Source organism: Musca autumnalis, unplaced genomic scaffold (genome assembly GCF_047663935.1).
Source record: "Musca autumnalis isolate F117 unplaced genomic scaffold, ASM4766393v1 scaffold_2, whole genome shotgun sequence".
In the NCBI taxonomy this organism is placed as follows: Eukaryota; Metazoa; Arthropoda; class Insecta; order Diptera; family Muscidae; genus Musca; species Musca autumnalis.
Genome location: NW_027411755.1, coordinates 59,679,086 through 59,696,082, shown reverse-complemented (window position 1 = coordinate 59,696,082; position 16,997 = coordinate 59,679,086). Strand labels below are relative to the sequence as shown.

The 16,997-nt window shown below is 35.6% G+C and overlaps 1 protein-coding gene and 1 long non-coding RNA gene across 2 annotated transcripts in view; both read left to right on the top strand.

The window, feature by feature from the left end:
• Positions 1–16,997, top strand: part of beat-Ib (beaten path Ib) — a 612,254-nt gene that overhangs the window by 220,010 nt on the left and 375,247 nt on the right. The window lies entirely within an intron of this gene.
• LOC141392795 (uncharacterized) lies at positions 9,339–10,192 on the top strand. Its single transcript, XR_012409875.1, has 2 exons — positions 9,339–9,483; positions 9,546–10,192. It is a non-coding gene; the product is annotated as an uncharacterized lncRNA (long non-coding RNA).

Here is a 16,997-nt window from a genome sequence, read left to right as displayed (position 1 = left end):
AGGGTACTATATTTAGCACTTTTTAGTACCTTTCGTACCGTTCTAGTTCGAATTTCCAAAAACCCAGCCTTATCTGACACCTACGGACAAAGACTGACCCTCACCTAAAATTTCAAGATTCTAGCTTCAGCCGTTTGATCTGGGCGTTGATGAATCATTAAGTCAGTCAGTCAATCACTTTACTCTTTTATTAATATAGATATATAATTGTTCCACAAACATTCCATACGGGACAAGGGAGACTTCTCTCATATCAATGAGTGCACCCCGATTCATATTAGCTCAATTATAAGGGACACCACTTTGTAGAGAAGTTTTACATGGCTGAAATACCCAGGAAATGTCGCCAACATTACTGAGGGGTATTTTGCCACCGTTGAAAATTTTGATGTTGACTGGCCGGGGAATCGAACGCACGACGTTCAGCGTGCAAGGCGGGTGTGCATACCATTGCACAACGATGGCACCCATTAACATGAGAATACTCTATGCTTAAAGAGGTCAAGTTTTCACTAGAAAACTCATTTCATTCATCATCATTTCAAAAACTGAAAAGCCAATTGATAATTCCCTTTGCCGGGATGAAATCATGATATTGGTAGCGATCAGTACATTTTGCAAGCTGTCAGTGCGCTTTGTTAACACTACTCTCTTTAAAAAAAGTAATGATGAAGTTAAGCCAATGTGGTAATACTCCAGACTCAAGCAATTATTGTAATAAATATTTAAATAAATAAATAAAAAATAAGGTCCTTGTCTATTTCAGCGGATTGTTGTTTAGTCAATTAGTTCCTACTCAAGTGCAGTATATTTTCTAACAGAAACAATGATTAATACTTAATTTTTATTTATTAACTATTACAATCTACTTACTTACTTAGCTGGCCCCAGGGACGTACGCAGGATTTCATTTCGGGGGGGGCACAACTTGACCAAAAATCATGAAATTAAGAAATGTTGTGTAGCGTTACATAAAGCTATTTTAAATGGTTTTTAGTTTATTTTATATGAAATATTGACACAAAGTATATAATTTCAATAGAGAGAGTTTACAATATTATAGTTATAAGTTTGAAATTTGGAACAGAGTAAATTGCAGCATATCATAATACGTTCAGTATAGTCCCCATACAAAAGTTACGCCTGGTATTTTGAAGTTTTTAACCAAATTCTCCAACAGAATTGACGCAATAACTAAAAAATCTTTAAAATGAATATTACACATGTAGGTTTACGTTTTGGTGTATCCCAGAATTTTTAACCACAGTAGCTCTTATTTGGCATTTTCGCTTCCATTTCAAAGATTTACAATATTTCTTATTCTTCAAAATACATAGTCCCATTAAAAAAGTTTTGTGTTATTTTTGCCTTATTAAGTTATCAATTGGACACATTTTACCGCGAGGACTGATGCTGATAAGAAGATCTATCTAAAAAAAACCTATTAATGTTATTTGTATACCATTAATTAATTGGAATATATAACTCAAAAAAAAAAAAAGAATTACTCGAATCCCCGAGTGCAGATTAGACTTGTAGCGAACATTTCCAATCAAACATTGCCATCTATTGTAAGAAAATAATATTCTTTTATGTCATAAAAACACGAAAACTTTACTATTTTACCAGAAGTTATAGAGTCCATGCAACTGAAAAATTCAGAAAATAACATTTATGGTCTGTTCCAGTACTGCAAGAATCTACTCATTATCAGTAGTAAAAATTTGTAGATTCATGAAAGTTCTGGAACAGGCATTTAGAACAGAAAACATTTTTATCAGGAATCGGGCGATACCAACTACGATTCACATACTCCGAATTCTACACGCAGTACTGTTTGGGACTACGAAACCCACATTCGGGCTCTGCAAAATTTTAGCTAAGTCCTGACAAAATAGGTTAAGTCGGAAAAACTCCATCTGATATCCCAATGGTTGTTCCGCCTTATTTCTACCTTAATTATACGATTAGATGTTTATGAACTCGATGACATTTAAAACTTTCCAAAGACTATGACCAAAGATTATGCACTAAAAAAGAATCAGTCTTAAAAGTATAGACTTTTATCTATAGACAGATCGAATACGGGCTTCATAACCAATATCTCTGTCCTAAAAATTGTGTAGTCAGGGAGTTTTAGAATTTCGTTCGACAAAAATATCGCAACATTTGGGTATAAAACTTCACGATTGTGAGCGTTGCGAATAAATGTTTATGTTGTGATCATAAATTTGACTTCGATGAGAGCGCAAAAGTTTTGCACTTTTGTGGAGAATATACCTGCAAGAATGGTCCATTTCGGAAGTGGACCTAACTTTGGAAGTCATTCCTTTTGATAGTTATCGTGTCAATCCGTCATTTTAGTTGGTCATGATAAGATTTAGAGCTTTTGAACCGTTACGTCAGGAAGCATCGACTTACCCACGAAAAATAGAATATTGCTGTAAACACGACCGCAAGGAGTAGCATTGGCAAACATGTCCAATGGATTCCTGAACAGCCCTTATATTGCAATTATTTTGAAATTTTGTGAAGGAAGTATCCGAAGATGTTGTCCCATATAGACTCTCTTGGTACTTCATATACATATGTACGTCCGCAAGTAATTTTAGGATGTTCAAAGTTTTGGTGAAATCGGATATTGAAATTTAGTATGGGAGGTAACGGAAGGAGTGAACCGATATAATCCATATTCGAACTTAATCTATGTCTCGAAGAAATCAATTTGGACCTTCGACAAAGGTAGACTTGTGAGAAAAAAGGAGTGGACCGATATGACTTAAAGTTTGGTTGATCCGTTCGAGAGTTATCATGCGCTCGAGCCAGACAGACGAAAGAATTGGGCTAAATCGACACTAAATTATTTGAAGTGGATTTTGTCGAAACATATGAGAAGTCAAAGGCCATTATTTTCATGAGGTACATTTTTATCGTTAGCCTAAAGCCCGAAATTACAGCAGATTTTAATATCATTTAACCAATGTTTGAGCATTAATTTTGTTTGCGGTTGTTTTCAGCTACAACTTTGTTAATGATAGGAAAAAATGCAGTTGGGTATGCTACTTATAGCAGATATTAGCACTTTATGACGCACAACAATAAATTTTTCTCCATAAAATAAATAATAAAAAAATAACGTAGTAAAACAATTTTCTTATTGGTTTTAGAGATATGCTCCACGGAAAACACTTGATATATAGTACATTTTGTCCAGTAAACATGTCATTTCATGCACTTCCAATCCGCACAATACTAAACACGTAATTTTTTGAATACAGAATGAGTTTAAAGCCTCAAGACATTTATATTTATTAAAGAATTCCTCGACCCTTTATTATTTGATAATGAAATTACATGAGAAAAAGAAGTAATACAGATTTCACTGATAATTTTCTCAAAAAGAGTATTCAAACAAAAAATTTTAAATATTTCTTAGACAACTTGTTCATAAAGTAAATTTTTAGTACATGACATTCAGAACAATCTAAGTTTTCATTTGAAAATTCCAAAAGTAAAAAAATATTTTAGTGAAAAAACGTAATAGTTTTTTAAAGTAGCTCAAAAAATTTTAGTCGACCAAACCATTTCGGGGGGGGCCCGGGCCCCCAGTGCCCCCCCCCCCCCCTGCGTACGTCCCAGCCTGGCCCATTACAGAATATTTGTTCCATAGACTGAACTAAGAAAAGATCTCCAATTCTCTCTATTTTCGCTTCGCTTTCTGGAATACCGCGCCTTTTCATTTCTACATCCACGTGTATGCTCCATCGAAGCTTATACCTGCCGATTCTGCGTGCACCGCCATGTGACATGTATTCATACGCCTTTTTAGCGGGTTCATCATCGCTCATTCTTATGATATGGCCTAGCCAACGCAATCGTTGCATCTCGATACGTTTAACAATATTCATGTCTTTGTATAGCTGATATAGCTCGTGGTTCATACGACGTCGATATTCACCGTCAACGCAAATCGGCCCGTAGATCTTTCGAAGAATTTTCCTCTCAAACACACCAAACACTGCCTTATCTGCTTGCGCAAGTACCCATGCTTCGGAGCCATACATTAGCATTGTATAGTGTTATTTTTGTTTGACGAGATGTGGCTTTGTTTTTAAATTGCTTACTTAAACCATAGTAGCATCTGTTGGCCACTACAATTCGTCTTCCTATTTCACAACTGATGTTGTTTGTTGTGTTTATGGCAATGCCAAGGTAGACGAAGTCTTTAACTACCTCAAAATTATAGGTACCAACATCCACAGTTGGTCCGAGCTCTATGGACGCTTTGCGCGTCGACAACATCAATTTGGTCTTTTCGCCGTTTACCGCCAGACCCACTTTCGTAGATTCTGCTTCGACCTTTCTAAAGGTATCAGTTACTTCCTTTACTGATCGTCCAATGATGTCTATGTCATCAGCATAAGCAAGTAACATGTGGCTATTGGTGTAAATTGTGCCATTTCTTTTGACATTTGCATCTCGTATTACCTTTTTCAGCAAAATGTTGAAAAGGTCACACGAAAGGCAGTCTCCTTGTCTGAAACCTCTTTTGGTACTGAACTGTTCGGAGAGTTTATTTCCAATTTTAACTGAGGATTTAGTATCGTTTAAAGTCATCTTACAAAGCCGGATGAGCTTTGCGGGGATATCAAATTCAGACATTGCATGGAATACCTTTGATCGGAGGGGACTGTCGAATGCTGCTTTATAATCGACAAAAAGGTGATGTGTTTCGATCTGCATCTCTTGGGTCTTTTCCAGGATTTGCCGCAGGGTAAATATTTGGTCAATGGTAGACTTGCCAGGCCTAAAGCCACATTGGTATGGTCCAATTATTTCGTTGACCATTGGCTTTAGTCGTTCGCACAATATCCCGGACACTATCTTATAGGCATACTTATGCCCCTATAGTTGGAGCCAGTGTTATCTCCTTTCTTGTGGACGGGACACAGGATGCTCAGGTTCCAATCGTCTGACACGTGTTCTTCCTGCCAGATGGTGCTAACTAGCTGATACATGCACCTTATAATCGCGTCGCCACCTTATTAGCGCGTGGTTCCTGTACATCTCGATTTTTTCACACTCCCGCTTTTCCATTTCTCTCTTTTTCTTGCGGAAAAGACGTTTCTCTTCTCTCCTTTTCTCCCGATATCTCTCTCGTGCGCTACGCGTTGCTACTGATTGTAAGGTAGCTCTATATGCCGCATTTTTCTCTTCGGTAGCAGCACGACACTCCTGGTCATACCATGAATTCCTTTGTGGAGGTTGCGGCTGTTGGTTGCGGCTGTTTGCATGGAGTGGGCAATATTTTGCCATTATGTTGTTATGTTATCGGGACAAGGAGTGCTCCCATTAAGCAATTGGGCTAGTTAAGTGGAATATGCTGTGGATAACTGTTGTGTTTGCAGCCTATCGATGTCCAACTTCCGCGTTGTGTCTGTTCGTGCTTTATTTGCAACGTTTATACGGGTATGTACCTTTGCTGCAACAAGGTAGTGGTCCGAATCAATGTTTGCGTCTCGGAACGATCGTACATCCAACACGCTTGATGAATGTCTTCCATCTATCACAACACGATCAATTTGATTACTTATTCTTTGATCTGGAGACAGCCAGGTGCCCTTATAAATATCGAGATGATTAAATCTGGCACTGCTAACTACCATGTTTTTGCAGCTGCAAAGTCTATCAGCCTCATACCATTGTCAGATGTTTCACTGTGTAGACTGAAATTCCCGACTGTTGGGCCAAAGATATTCTCCCTATTCCAATTTTGGCATGAAAATCTCCTAGAATAATTTTAATGTAATGGGCAGGGCAACGGTCATATGTTTCTTCTAAGCGCTCGTAAAATATATCTTTGGTCTGTTCGTCCTTTTCTTCAGAGGGAGCATGAGCGCAAATAAAGCTTTTATTGGAACTGCAGCAAGTCTTTCATTCACTGGGGTAAAGCTGATTACCAGATGTTTTAGTCCCCGACTAACTACAAATCCGCAACCAAACTCATGCTTTGCGTCATGGCAGCTATAATACAGTGCGTCACCTTTAGGTGTTGTTGTGACGCCTTTCCCAATCCATCGTATTTGCTGTATGGCAGTAATATCGGCCTTGTACTTTTCAAGTACGTCTGAAAAGGCTAAGACGGCACCTCCTCTATAAAGAGTGCGAACATTCAAGGTGCAGATACGCAGATCATGGTCCTTAAAACTTTTGCGGGCTTCGTCAACTTTAGAGGGGTTCGTTTTTCTTTTCTTTCGTTTTTCAATCTACTACTAAAAAATACATTTTGTATTTGCTGTAGAGTTAGAGAAATTTTAAATTAAAACTAGTCTTATGAGAAACCTTAGGTTTTCGTAGAAAAACGTTTGCATATAATTAATTATATAGACTCCTTGGGGTGTTAACATTTTCATATACATAATTTTCTGTAAATTCATCATCACTTTCGTAATGAACATATTTTTTTTGTATTGTTTTTATTGTATTATTTGGGTTTCTGGGGAATATTTAATAACATTGATATTCTCAACTTTGCCTTCGCCTTTCGGCTGTACGAATGTATATTTTTGCTAAAAACCAGAAAAACAGAAATCCTGGAGCCTTTCACATTTGATTTGTTTGGCAAAGCAAACATTCGATGATTAATGTGGTAAAAATTATTCTCCTGTGTAATCTTCTTCAACTTTTTCTACTGTTTTTTTTTTCTTTCATTTACGTTGACACATTCTTTCAGGGCAAATGAAGTGATGCAACTTAAGAACATTAGGGGATATGTATGTAGATTAAAGACAAAGCAGAAAAGGAAAGAATTGAGTGGGCATGGAATGAGAATAAAGTTAAATTTAAGAATCTAAAAAAGATAAACAGAATGGAATTTTATTTACATTTGTAACGATTTCAAAAGTATTTTTATCCCAAGACCAAGGAAGATATTATAGAAAGAGATCTTAATCTTGAATATATCAATCATTTTTTTTAAATACAGTATAGTCTCGATACTCCGGACACTCGTTAATCCGGACAACGCGGTAATCCGGACACTAGAATTTTTTACATTGTAGACTCTGTAATTCGGACATCACATATTTTTCTTACCTCGATAATCTGGACACCAATATTTTTTTCCTATCTTGAACATTAGATTCTTATTTATTTCATTTAAGTTTTTGTTCTTAGAAATAGTAATTAGTGTATACATAATAAAAATTATGTTGTTCAAAGTTTTCCATCCAAAATTTGACTTTTTGGATAGCCACTGTTAACTCAGTTATTCCCATCGTTCAAACATTGATGACTGGCTACAACAAGCAGCAGTATTTTAAAGGAATTAGTTCTTTAGCCCTCAAATCAGGGAGAAAGTCCCTTGGGGCATGTAATGTATTCCAACGATATTTTACCTAGAAATGATTAAATCATTTAAATCGTTGGAAATAATAGCTTAGGTTTTACTGGGATTTATAGCTAAACGTGGAAACGAGTAGACTTTATATAGCAAATTTAATAAATTAAAAAAAAAATCGTATGAACCCTTTTATTTTCTTTGGCATTATTTGGCATATATTAAAATTCAATTTTGTCTTATTTTGTAAGTCGATATCTCTTTTTGGTTACGTTAACGGGATGAAATCATTTGTCGATGTTAATAGGAATGGCTAAATATTCACCATAATGAGATGAGTGCAATTGAATTCTGAAGTTCTATCGCGAGTCGTAAGAGGCTCATGGCCCATGGACAAAGTAAATTAATATATTTACATGGGCTACGAAACGATGAATAAATATAGAGAAGTTTTACATGACAAAATACTCAGCAAATGTCACCTAAATTACATTGGAGGAATATAAGAAGTAAATTTGGTAGCCAGGGAAGCTGCACCCGGTCTTAAAGTGGTCGCAACCCGTGATATTTACTTAATATGAATTCGTTTAATATATATGTCAGGTTATTACCTAGTAAAAGTCTGTTATTAATGATTTAAACATACAAAATTATATGTGTTGTCCGGATTAACGAGATTATACTGTATTTTTTTTTTTTTTTTTTTTGAAAACATTAAGAGAGATAACCTAAAGCAGCCCAAATATGCTCTTTAGTTAAACATTGTACAAATGCTGTTTAAATAGTAAATTGTTACAAAAATAAAAGTCTGCGAAACCATACAAAATGTATCAAGAATTCAACTGTATTCAGCTTTCATCTTCATTATCTAACATTCTTGGTTGCCATGAATATTACTAAAATTTAATCAAAAGTGGAAATTTTTGAAACTTCGAAAACAAAAAAAAAAGAAGAAACATGAAATTATCTGATTTTACATCTGTAACTGGCGGAAAGAAACATGAACGTTTATGCACTCGATCTACACACTCACACAACACCATTCCATCCAAAAACAATGTTCAATAACAAATTTGTTGCAACAAATTTCATTTAATATTTACATAACCAAACTTCTTGCATCTGCAATAGTTTTCAAAAAGCGTATTTATTGGTACATCATATGCATGTTTAAGCATGCATAAAACTATAGTTAACTATATTCTATAGTTTTTGGCATCACTAATTCCAGTAACTAACAACATACTAAAGTAGTTATGCTAACAAGAGCATCAGCAGCACCAACAACAACGACGAATTTTTCAATTGAACTTTAATTGAAAAATTTGTTGTGGTTTTGACAACGCAAGTTTTATATTACAGAAGGGTGGCTGCTTGGTATAATAATGCATATTCATTTATGCGTCAGTATATTATAATGTACACAAAAATATTCTTCTCACTATACAAATGGCTCACATTTTGTCAGGGCAAATGCCGACAATTTTTAATAGTTGTCTACTGAAGATCACGTAGACTGCATTTTGCAGAAATACTCATTATTACACTCATTGTAAAACACGAAATTGGTATTGAATCTGGTCAAGGGGATCTTCAGATTCATAAGGCAAACTGTGATGGTGAATTATCTGAGTAATGCCTAATTGTTATTTCCTTGATTAGGACAACTATCGGATTTGGAATATATGAGCATAAGTGGATTGGCTGACCGAACAACTTCTACAATTTGATGTCATTTGTCTGAGCAGATGTCACGACCTATATAAGGGCATAAACGACATTTCCCCCAAAATAAGTTTCTACGCCTGAGATTTAAAAATAAACAGATTTTAAATCAAGTAGGTATTTATGAAGTGTTCATTCACCATTGCTGGTTACTGGTTACTTGCAACCGTATAAAGTACTCTCTTTATTTCTTTATTTGTTCACATTACATATGATCAAGGTGTTAGTGTGTGCATATACAAATAAATTTGTAGCAAAACAAAAATTCAAAAATAGAGAATGTAAGTCTAAAAAGCATAGCAAAAGCCAAAAAAGATTGACAAGATAGAAATACAGTTTTTATAATTAAATTTTACATTCGTGTATAAAATTCAAGAGTTCATTGAATACATCTATATTTTTGGACATCAAAACATCAGGTAAGTTGTTATAAGTTTTAAAAATGTTGTGATTGCTTCTCTCTCTTTCGTATTTTTTGCAGTGAAATAAAATGTGTTTCTCGTCTTCCATGACATTGCAAGCTTCGCACAGATTGGTGTCGCAAATTCCAACAAGATGAAAATATTTTTTTGTGTAAGTATGGCCGGTAAACAGCCTGTTAATGATTTTAATGCTTTTAGGTTTCATCTGCGATTTTTTGTGCCATGGTTGTCTGGGAGGATCCGGGAAGAAACGATAGAAATATGAGCCTTTATGAACAGACGTCTCCTTGAAGTAATCGACAAATTCATTCCAGAGTAGTGCCTCAATTTTTTGTGATGCATCAGCAACGGAGAGTTGGTGCGGTATGGTACATCCAGCTTCGGTTGCCTGTTTTGCATAATAGTCGGCTGTTTCGTTAATTGATATTCCAACGTGTGATGGAACCCAAACAAAGATGACCTTAGTTATGGAAGAATTTGCGATCTTGTGCACAATGTTGGATATTGTATGGTTGTTTGAAGAGTTATCTTGTAGAAGTGTACACGCATTCTTGCTGTCGGTGAAAATAGCTGCAGCGCTGATTCCGTCTTCAATAATAATGTCTATAGCTTTTTCTATGGCATGTAGTTCTCCCGATAATGATGACAGATTTTCTTCAATTTTAAATAAAAAGTATTGATTGGAGGAGATGTTGCAAGCAGCACATCCGATGTTATTACTGGTTACAGAGGCATCTGGGGTCAATATGAAGGCGAGGATCTATACCTACAAATTTCAGGTGGAAAGTTTTGATACAAAATTTTAGCCATTTCGGTGGAATATAAAACCACAGGATTAAAAAAAGTAATTTAAAAAAATTAAGTTTCAGTGTTTTATTTAGAAATGCACTTAAAACTAGAAAATAATTTGTCGCTTAGCCTCAATAAATATATTTTTTCTCATGATGAAATCTCTCAAATAAAACGCTTACAGTTTAATTTTGCCCAAATTTAATTTAAATGCAAGCGTTTTATTTGAGAGATTCCATCATGAGAAAGAATGTATTTATTAAGTTTTTTTTATTTTTAACTTTTTAGAAAATACACTTTTGTTGACCACTGAGAACAAAATTATAATCAATTTAGGCCGAAAATTTAGATAAAAACTTTAAAATGCTTGAAATCGTGTAGTACCGTTATATAAAGGCTATACCAAAACCTGGACTTATGTCCATAATTTTTGGTGGGGAAGTTTATGTACCATTGAGAACTCCAAATGCCAACTTACAGCCAATTATGCCTAAAAATGAAGATAAAATCCTTAAAACACTTGAAATCGGGTGGTACCGCTAAACGGGAGCTATACCAAAACCTGGACTTATGTCCATAATTTTTGGTGGGGAAGTTTCTGTACCATTGAGAACTCCAAATGCCAAGTTACAGCCAATTATGTCTAAAAATGACGATAAAATTCTTCAAACACTTGAAATCAGGTGGTACCGCTACATGGGGGCTATACCAAAACCTGTACCTATGTCCGTCATTTTTAGTGAGGAAGTTTATGTACCAATGGGGGGGACCCATTGCCAAGTTACAGCCAATTCGGGCTAAAAATTAAGAAAAAATTCTCATAATACTTGAAATCGGGTGGTACCGCTATAAGGGGGCTATACCAAAACCTGGTCCTATGTCAACAATTTTTGGTGGAGAAGTTTCTGTATCATTGGGGACTCCAAACGCCAAGTTACAGCCAATTCGGCCTAAAAATGAAGATAAAATCCTTAAAACACTTGAAATCGCTATATTGGGGCTATACAAAAACCTGGACCTATGTCCACAATTTTTGGTGGGGAAGTTTCAGTACCATTGGGAACCCCAAATGCCAAATTATAGCCTATTTGGGTTGAAAATGAATATAAAATCCTTCAAACGCTTGAAATCAGGGGCTATACCAAAAACTGTACCTATGCCCATCATTTTTAGTGAGGAAGTTAATGTACCAATGGGGGGGACCCATTGCCAAGTTACAGCCAATTCGGGCTAAAAATTAAGATAAAATCCTCATAAGACTTGAAATACCACCCGCTATAAGGGGGCTATACAAAAACCTGGACCTATGTTCACAATTTTTGGTGGGACAATGTCTGTATCATTGGAAAAACCAAATGCCAAATGACAGCTAATTCTAGCAAAAATGAATATAAAATCCTCAAAATACCTGAAATCGGGCTATATGGGGGCTGTAGGAAAAAATAGGCCCCTATAATGAAGGACCTTAATGAAGGATAGTTTGCAACCGTTGAAAATAAGATTTTGCCTGGCTGGGGAATCGTTCTGAAAAAAAATGGCAAAGCGACCCATGCTGCAATGTATGTATAAAAATCCAACTGGACAATTAAAACGTTAGGACACCATTTAATTTGCAATAATGCAACAACTCGGAATGGGAAAATGTGGTTCTCCACACAAAACCCATTATATATTAAGCAGTAGACCCGTTATCTAGCAGATTCTTTATTGTAATTTTCATCAGGGGGAAGATCAGTAGTTCTATTTTCATATGTAGTCTACTCTGCCGGTATATGTCCTCCAGGAAATAAAATATAGACCAAAAATATTTTTTTGTATTTTTCATACAAAAGTAATGGTCCATTTCACGCGCTAAATAATATCAGATCATCATCCAAAATTGTAAGCATCTTCCTCTACCTAACTCCCAACCTCGTGCAAAATTTCGTGATTATTGGGCTATAATTGCGACCTCAAGCGTGTTTATCATTACGCTACAAACAAATAACAGGGTATATTAGGCTATAACTCTGTTATCTTATCATGTACACCAACACAATTGACATCAATAGAAAGGTCACGCGTTCCTCTTCCAAGTATAGCTTACCCGGAATGTCTCTTTCAGAAATAAAGATATAACTGGTATATTACAATTTTTCACAATTTTTCACAATTTTCACACAAAAGTTTTGATTCATTTAACCTTCTAAATATTATCTGATCGCCATCTCAAATTGCAAGCTTAAAATTTCGAGGCGATCTGCGACCCACAGAGCCGATACAAAATTGAATAATTATTATGTTGTTGGTCCATTTCAGCCGCTAAATATTTCACGATCATCACCAATAAAAATAGGGATCTATTCTGGTCTGATTTTGGTCCATATAAAATTTCGTGACGATCGGTCCATAATTGCGGCCTGGAATTTGATTACAATTTATAATGGACAAACGGACGGACCGACGGACGGACACACATCTCAAAATCGCTTTATCTCGCCGAGATATGAAGATTGGTATACTACATTGGGGATCTCCGACGAACATTTCGTGGTGTTACATAAATTTTTACCAAAACAAACGTATAATACCCTTTCCACATGGTGGTGTAGGGTATAATCTATATATATATATATAAGGAAATGGTGTTAGTTACTACGCTTATAACTCAAGAACCGCTGAAATGACTTTGACAATTCGCACCAATTCGGAATGGTCTCATGGCAGAAGAGGATAAAATCTAAAAAAATCGCGAAAATCTGAGAAAAATTTGCAAAAATATTTTTTGACACATTTCTATGTAGCTTCGTGTTAGGAGTATACCGTGACACTTTTTTTGACAGTTTTTGGTGAAAATTGTATATGCACCAACTGTCAGGGTCCATTGTTTACTCTGTTTTGCCAATTTCTAAAAGTTGTATAGACATTTTTTATTAACAATCAAATCGATTTTCATTTATTTTTAACAGCGAAAACTTTGTTAAAAAGAGAGAGGTTAGTTTAGAGTTTGTAAAGATTAGTAGTGGTTTCGGTCAGATTCTGATTAAAAAGATGAAGATGAAAACGCTGGAAATGGTTTCCACAGTTTTGAGGAAAAAAGTAAAAAATCTTCAAAATTTGTGGGTTATTTGAAAAATCTAGAGCTCAGAGGTAATTTCATTGGAAATGAGGTTGTGGCATATATGGTAGCATGGGAAGGGTGTGCCACCTTTTTGTTCAAAATGTTATAATATCGACGCCGTTAAAGTTTTTTCAAATATTATTTTTGGAAAAAATATAAGCATATCTTGGCTATAAGTTTTGATATATAATTGCTTATAATTTTGTTTTTAAAATATAATTTTTGAAAATTTACAAAATGTCTAAAAAGTGGCTAAGCTGCCCTACCCATGGGGTAGCTTTGCCACCGACGTGGATGCCTACGCCAAGGGACTCTAAATATTCATTTACGATACTTCTTAATTCAATATTAAAATTTTACCATAAAGGGACGTTTTATCTATTGAATAATCAAAATTTATACTAAAATTGACAAAAAGAAACAGATCCTAGAATTCAATTGAAGTTGGTATGTTGAATTTAGATACAAAAGATATAATATTACGTCAATACGATACGTTTTGCATAATATTTGATTTTGACTTCACATTATAGTGTGGTATATCTATAACATAAAAGATATAAGTTAAAACAGACAAATTTCTCACATTAACCCACCCCACCACATCCTGGCATAGGCGCCCCACCCCCAACCTGCTTCATAGTATGAATAATCTTGGCATTTATAATTATTTTTTAATACAAATTATTTGGATTTCTATTCTTTAGGAGTTGTCTTTTAACGGAATTAAATGTATTTTGGATATCACCAAAGGCAAACCAGATGTAACAAAATATACTTACCATGAACTTTTTTCGCAATACCCTGAAAAACATAAAAACTAAAACTAACCAATGATATCCCCACTGAAAATCAGTTTAGTTCCCGCAGAGCTGGAACGCAATTGCAAATGGTTAAATACATACATATGTATGTATATCGAAAAAGTATGATATTCAAAATTGGAAAGAAACAAGTAAGAAAGTATCAGTCAGCTGTACCCTCAGCCTTTGACCAAAAACAAAAAAAGCAAACACAAGTTTAAACAGCGAGTTTAAACCAAGTTTGGAAAAAATTTTTGAAAAATTTGAGAGTTATGCTTCATACTAGCAGTTTAAGCATGTGCTGGCAGGGTGTCATGGACTTACTTCGGAAAACAATTTTTATAGGAATCGTGAAAACAACCTTCTGGGAGGTACCCGAAGGACTGCACCTACTGGACTGGGTGAAATAATACGATGTGCAAAGTTTGGACCAATCAGAAACTCCCTGCGAGAGTTATCTTCAGGATTTGGCATTTTTGATGATGCCGTCAGGGTTTCTTGGAGTTTTTAGGCCAGTATCGCAGGAAGTATGCACTGCTGAAAAAAAAATGTCAAAACTATCTGAGAGAAGCTCCTAAACTTCATTTATGGTGTGTGGTATGTACACGAAGGAGTAGATACGATTTGCAAAGTTTGGACCAAATCGATTGCACCCTTTTGTGGGGGAGGTACCCGAAGGAATGGACCAATATGGGTCAACTTCGAACTTAAACTAAGTTTGGGCAAGGTTTTACGAAGTTCAAAATTCGGTTCGGTTGATCCGTTCGAGAGTTATCGTGCACACAAGACAGACAGACGGGCGGACAGTGCTAAATCGACTCCAAATTGTCTGAAAAAACTTCGTACAACAACATTGGGGTCTAAAACTATTATTTCGATGAGGCACATTTAGTCTAAAGGCTGAGGGTATCAAAAGCAAGAAGTAGGAGGGACTGATAAGAAGAAAACCATCGATTATGAAACGAATGGGGGTGTTACGATACTACTTTACGATATAAGTGTGCATCGCAAAATATGTTATTTGCTTAATAAATATATCTTACTCGTAGTCCCCATTTACAGTTGCCAAATTGTCATTTTATGGCACAGATATTCGAGGAAAATAGAAACACTTTGGCTCTCAGTAGCCTCTTTCTTCGACAAACTGACAATTATCGAAAGTACAATTGTATAATGGGCATCTGCGTCAAAGATCGTTCTAAATAGTTCAAAACAAAGAAATATTTGCAATTGAACTCGACAACAACGCCATCGACTTCTAACAGGCTGCGAGACGAAGTTCGCCGGGTCCCCTAGTAAATAAATAAACCTAATATTTTGTAATAATTTATTATCTACCACAACTTCCTTTCTAAAGGTACATTATGATGTACAATACGTGGTTTTTTAATGCACGCGCTTTTGTACGCAACCATTTCGGTTGGGTACGTGGTTGGTACATTTCGATGGTGGTTGCGTACCAAATATGTGTGTTTGACGAACTTTTCGATTCTCGTTGGGTACATGTACAAAAACGCTAAAATGGATTTTTAAAGTTTGTGTACGTGTACATAAACTTTATAAATTTTTTAGTGTTTGTCTAACATGTACGGTACCTAATGATAAGGTACTGTTTGTTTCCGAACACTGGTGGCGACTATACGACTTGAGAAATGTAGGAGTGTTACACTACCATTTGTTTGCCTGAAATATCCTTAGAATTTCGAAAAACGAACAAGAGAAGACGAATCGTTCTGCATCATGACAATGAATGAATCACACATCGATTCAAACCATCGTCTGTTTGACTGGAAAAAACGTGGAATTGGTGGGTCATCCGCCGTGCAACCCTGACTGGGGATCCAATGATTTCATTTGATTCCAGCACATCAAGAAAAAAAGGCGGGGTCAGCGATTTATGTTGCCTGAAAATGCCGTAAAAGCGTGGTGTCTCAATCCGTGTGGAAAAAGTGCTTCGCCAATAGGTTTGAGCGCACGAAAAGTTGTATAAATCATGCTGGAGACTACTTAAGAAAACAATAAAACCGTTTTTATGGTAAATATTCGCGTTTTCATTATAAGGCCAGATAGTTATCGTTCTGCCCTCATATGTACATCTTCTACTCTACACTGCTTTTTCCCAAACTAAACCTACACTTTACATTTTCTCAATACAAGGAAGTTAAGAAATGTTTTCGGTTTTCATTTTGAACTATTGCCCGCTTGTAGTTTTTAATAATTACCACAAATCAATACATATACGTCGCTGAATTTCAAATTGCTAAGATAGTGACAAAGTTAATAGATACTTCAATCCATAGTTGATTAGATGAAATGCTTATTGATTCATGTTTTTTTTTTGTTTAAAAATTTTAAATTTGCAACATTGAAGTCATTCAAAATGTTTTTAACAGACACCCACATTCGAAGGTGTCTGCCCAGCCTACATAATTACCTTGGTAACAACAAGAACCCTAAAATTGCCACATGTTACACTTCATGTGTCAGACGCATACAATGTAGCACCACACAGCAACTCTAAACCATGAGTCAAATGCAAAAGCTCCCACACACACACAGAGAAGCATCATACATTATGGTATTGGCAGTGTTGTTTGCAGTAAACAGAACCACCGCTAAACCTCAAAGAACGCTACCATAAACGAGCATAGACGTTTTTGTTCTTTGGTTTGCATCAAAAACAGGTTGTTACGGCTGACTATAATTTGTGGACATTAAAAATACTGTCTTCTAGGGTTTTCTCTGAGATTTTACACCCACCGCGCACCACACAATGGACAATACCGTGAAACACTTTTGGGGTTAAAAATATTACGACG